Source organism: Poecilia formosa, unplaced genomic scaffold (genome assembly GCF_000485575.1).
Source record: "Poecilia formosa unplaced genomic scaffold, Poecilia_formosa-5.1.2 Scaffold1053, whole genome shotgun sequence".
NCBI lineage: Eukaryota > Metazoa > Chordata > Actinopteri > Cyprinodontiformes > Poeciliidae > Poecilia > Poecilia formosa.
Window position 1 is genome coordinate 43,246 of NW_006800992.1, and position 5,542 is coordinate 48,787.

The 5,542-nt window shown below is 41.4% G+C and overlaps 1 long non-coding RNA gene across 1 annotated transcript; it reads left to right on the forward strand.

Moving 5' to 3' along the window:
* The first annotated feature begins 6 nt into the window (after positions 1-6).
* Positions 7-312, forward strand: LOC107835130 (uncharacterized). The gene is made up of 2 exons (XR_001660961.1): positions 7-106; positions 254-312. It is a non-coding gene; the product is annotated as an uncharacterized LOC107835130 (long non-coding RNA).
* The last annotated feature ends 5,230 nt before the right edge of the window (positions 313-5,542 follow it).

The window sequence follows — 5,542 nt, forward strand, 5'->3', positions numbered from 1 at the left end:
GTAATGTCCATGTTTGCTGCTGAAAGAGACTGATGGTCTGACCCCCCTCCTCCTTTCAGGGTGGAGCCTGCTGGAGGCCCATTCTTGACACCAGGTCTGAGGAAGTGTAAGTGTGTTTTTCATCTGATTCATGACAACAAAGCAGCTCATATTCAACCATCTTCAAACTGTCACATCACTCTTTCAGGATCATCATCAAAGATCAATAAATGATCAATAACTGCAGCTGGATTGTGTTTGTTCTCTCCATCAGATTCCTGTCAACTCACCATCGACACAAACACAGTGAGCAGAAAACTCAAACTGTCTGAAGACAACAGGAAGGTGACATATGTGGAGGAGCTTCAGTCATATCCTGATCATCCAGACAGATTTGATTATCCTCAGCTGCTGTGTAGAACTGGTCTGACTGGTCGCTGTTACTGGGAAGTTGAGTGGAGAGGAGATGTTTTTATATCAGTGAGTTACAGAAGAATCAGGAGGAAAGGAGGCAGTAGAGACTGTTTGTTTGGATGGAATGATCATTCCTGGAGTCTGAGATGCTCTGATGTTCTTGGTTACTCTGTCTGGCACAATAACATAGAAACCCGTCTCTCCTCCTCCTCCGTCTCTCACAGAGTATCAGTGTATGTGGACTGTCCTGCTGGCATTCTGTCCTTCTACAGAGTCTCCTCTGACTCACTGATCCTCCTCCACACCTTCAACACCACATTCACTGAACCTCTGATTCCTGGATTTACAGTCTTGTCCAGTTGTGGTTCCTCTTCAGTGTTTCTGTGCTGATTTGAGTCTAAACCCAAGTAAAAAAAAGTATATTTTAGTGTGTTAAATTTTAACATATTTTAGTATACTTTGATTAATGTACTTTAACTGTACTATTTTGGAACAACTAATTTTGTGCTTAGTATACTTTAGTAGTATTTAAATAGTATTAAATTACAACTTTTAGTATACCGTATTTTCCGCACCATTAGCCGCACCGGATTATAAGGCGCACCTTCAATGAATGGCCCATTTTAAAACTTTTTTCATATAAGGCACACCACATTATAAGGCGCATAGAATAGACGGTACAGTTAGGGTTGCCACCCGTCCCTTTGTTCCGTTCTCTACAAATGTGAATGTGTAATAATAAAAAAATGGTCCACAGTACACTATATAGTCGGCTGCCCCAGTCATTGTTTCATTCACGGTGTTGGTGTTGCGATATTGTGCCCAACTGCTTTCTGGGTAACACAGACCAACCGACACGCTGCCACCGCAGTCTCTGTCTCTCCTCCCCCAAACGCCCCCCCGGCTTTAAATGTATAGGGGCTGGTCCCTTGGTAACTAACCCTAGTCAAAGCACCCCGGATGAATGTCTAAAGCCACTTTGTTGACATAAAGAATGTCAACAAAACAGTCCGACTCCGGTCGGCGAAGAGAGCTTTCCACCACTGGACCGGGGCATAGCCGGACGATGGTCACCCTTCTCCATTCGCCCACAGCATGTTGGTGGAGAACGTGGTGCTAAATGACCTGGAGGCGACCTGATTTAGACGGCCGGTAGGTAGATAGGTCAGTCAAACTTTATTAAACCAGCGTTCTGACAACTATCCCAGCATGCACCGCGCGTTTCTTCTTCTACGGGCGAAAATAAAGTCGGCGGCTGCTTACCGTAGTTGCTAGACCTGTTGTGGCTCAATATTGGTCCTTATATAAGGCGCACTGGATTATAAGGCACACTGTCAGCTTTTGAGGAAATTGAAGGTTTTTAGGTGCGCCTTATAGTGCAGAAAATACAGTACTAAAACTCACTTGTTTTCTTCAAGTAGTACTTAGTGTACTTTAAGTATACTTTTTTATGTACTATTTATATATATATTGAGTGTACTAATTTCTGTCATAGAATTATATTAAAATATGCTTTTAATGTACTTTAAATATAATGCTAATATATTAGTAATGTATTTAAATTACGCTTAATTTTTTTAGTTTTGATTTCCTGCTATTGATACCTACAATTTTAATTACTCATAATTAAAATGAATAATTAATTACAAAATAGGAAAGGAGGTCTTTATTCCTCCTTTCCTATTTTGTACATTACATGCATAACTACACCACAGTACTTACATTGTTTTAGGCTACAATACAAAAGAACTCAACACTCAGGATAAGTACCTGTTGAAAATACTACTGATGGCAGGGAAAAAATCAATTACAAGAAAGTGGCTTAGTAGGACCTCACCGACATTGAGAGACTGGTCAGCGATCGTTGAAGAAATTTGGGAATTGGAAATGCTCACCTTCTCCATAAGACTTCAGGAAAACAAAATTAAAAAATATTGGTTGAAATGGTTAACATATAGGAACTCGAGAGTAAATTGAGCACCATTATTCCATTATTAGGTGTGATAAGAGGAGTCAGGTGTTGAGTAGCCTAGCAGGACTTGGTAAATATGGAAAGAAACTCCCACCTGTCTGACTCTTCACAGAACTTTACATACACTGTAACCCGTTTATCAGTTATCTGTCAGTTTAGTTTTATCTTTTTGTATGGTATAGCTGTCTCCCTCCCTTGGTGACCTCTCTGTTTTTTTGAGTGCCGTTTATTGTCCTGGTTGTGATATTTTATTTTATTTGTATCTTTTCCTTCTTGTTATTGTTATGGCTTGCCCTGTATAAAAATCTCTTCAAAAATTAAGTAAAAAATAAAATAAAATAAAGTGCTTTATAAATAAAGTTGGTATGGTATGGTATCATCAGAACTGATAATTGGGACTGGAAGCCTGGGGTGGAAAAACATTTCTGGGTGTCTTTGCCTGTTTGTTAGAAGTAGAAAAAAAATAGTCCGCAATCAATTGATGTTGGCATTAACTACGAAGCCGTTTTAAGTGTGGACTTGAGACAAACTACTGTTGAGAAAATATGATTATTTTTAGTGTTTAATACAGTTTAATCTTTTTTTGAACAAATTTTAAACTTTGAACATGTAGCCCAGTGATAAACTGAGGTTATGGTAGTTACTATTTGTTAAGGTTAATTTTACATAGTTCAAAATAAGATACAAGTATATTAAAAGTAAATTATTGTTTATTCAAACATACATTGGTGAACAACTAAGTGTTTAGTATTCTTCTTTCTGAAAGAAATACATTGGTATTTTCCTTCACCTCAATAGTGACCTTAATATAAAGGTCACTATTGAGTAATTACCTTATTTGATGATTAAAACTATTGTTTGTTAGTGAGCTATTGTGTAAATATTGTAACTGAAAGAAGCAGTGTGACGTAAGCTGCACTGCGCATTTTCTGATCTCACCATTTTCATTGGCAGTGGGGACAGTTTGTCCGGTGCGGGACTGGGGATTGGTGGAGAGGAGGAGAAGGCGGGAGCAAGGGGGAGTTTGGGAAGGGTGGAGAACGGAGGCGGACGAGGAGAGTAAGAAAAGAGGAATAGATAAGAAAGAAAAAAAGACAGACGAAAAGGAGAGACAAAGGGACAACAGGACGAGAGGGCACAGAAGTCGGGAGAAGTTGAAGGAGTTCAGTTGACGCTGGAGGGACGAGCCAAGAGGGGACCGGAGCAAGTGGTCGCGACGGACTTCGGGCTAAGCTAAGTGGGCTAACACTTTAGCGCCACGGTTCTGCTGCAGCCGTTGAGCCCCTGTGAAGTTGAGAGGAGGGACTGCATCTCAGTGTTTTCTATGTTTTTCCCCGAATTGCAACGCTCTCAAATTGTGTTTCCCCCCCCCCGTTCTTCCTTGGGGATTTGAACATCTACTCCGCGTTGGTCACAGGCCTGCAACGTTGGGTTTTCTCCGGGTTTTTCCCATTTTCCCACCACCATTTGGAGGTCGTGAGTAGAATTGACTTTGTTCAGGACAATATACTAGCTTGGACATTGCTTGGGGTGCCCCGGTTTTAGGGAATTGTGCACATTAATAGTTTTGTTGGCCTGCCTTATGTGCTGCCTTATGTGAGAAGTATATGCTGTTGTTTTCCCAAACCTTAAAAGTGTTCACAACTTACAGTTCAACTGGTGATTAACAGTGAGGGTTCCCTGTGACCTTAGTTAATAAAGTGAAGCTGAATAATTTTTCCTGAAATTCTATTTCCCTGGGTCTTATTTGTTACAAGATGTCGAACCCAAGCACCCACCATTTTAGTTTTTATTATAGAATGGTTTAAGGTGCTACATAAAGTGGTGGCCCGTACGGGGATTAAAAAATAAATAAATAATAAATAAATAAATAAAATAACATATATTTAGTCTGACCCAGAGAAAAAAAAAAAAAAAAGTTTAAACTTGCTAAGTTTGCTTAACCTAACCTAACTAAGCACTAATCCTATAGAAAACTATAGTAAAGGTCATGGGGATGGCTCAGTTGAGGCACTGGTGTAAGGGCGAAGGTATTGACCCAGAGTATGCCATATTGGTTAAGAATGTCCCAGAAGAGGTAGAGGTGAATGCCATTGAAGAAACTCTGCAGTCAATCAAAGCCCTTGGTCGGGTCAAAGTGAGAGGTAGGATGTATGATCCGCAGACTCAACGTTTAACTGTGCTGTGTGAGTGTAGGCAGAAAGTCAATGCAAAAGCCTGTCCACTGGATGTCTTGCCGGAGGGCTCTGATGAGCCATGGAGAATCTTTGGACCTTCCAAAGAGGAAAATGAACCACAGAACTCTGGAGATGGATGTAACCCATTTGTTGACGTGGGTCAAGATTCCACAGTTAGAACATCCACCCCTGAAGCCATTATAAGAGCAGTTGGTGAAGTCCTTCAAATGACAAATCCTCGTTCAAGCAATGAGGGTAGCCCTTACCGGCGTCTACGCACTTTCTCTGGAGTGCGACCCACTCCCCCAGGGGAAGAGACATTGGAGAACTGGATTGAACAAGCCAGGCTAATGATCGAAGAGTCTGATCGACCTGAGAGAGAAATGAAAATGAGAGTTATGGAAAGTGTGAAGGGTCCGGCTCTGGAAATATTGCAGGCCGTTCGTTTCAACAACCATGATGCAACAGCTATGGAGTACCTCGAAATATTGGAGAGCACGTTTGGCACGCCTGAAACTGGAGAAGACCTGTACTTCACATTCAGACAGCTATGTCAGCAACCGAATGAGAAACTCTCTGAATTTCTGAGACGCATGGAGCGAGTTCTCAATAAAGTTAAAAAGGGTGGCCTGCAGTCAGCTACTGCCAACCAAGCACGTATTGACCAGCTCATTAAAGGTGGCATCCGATCAGATCTAATGCTGTTAAATCTTCGACTGAGAGAACGCCGGCAAAATCCCCCCCCATTTCTCCAGTTGTTGAATGAAATACGGCATGAAGAAGAACACGAAGCTTCTCGTCGTAGATTACAACCTCCCAAAGCTGTGTATGCTAAAAGTACCATTGCAGTGCCAGACAAAGAGGTGATGGATCTGAAAGCCGAAATACAAGGGCTCCGCACGCAAGTGAGTGAATTAACTATCTCATCATTCACGCCAAGCACTGCTGCTGCAACTTCTGAGCTAACAGTCAACCCACCGAAAGAGACAGTAGAAGATAA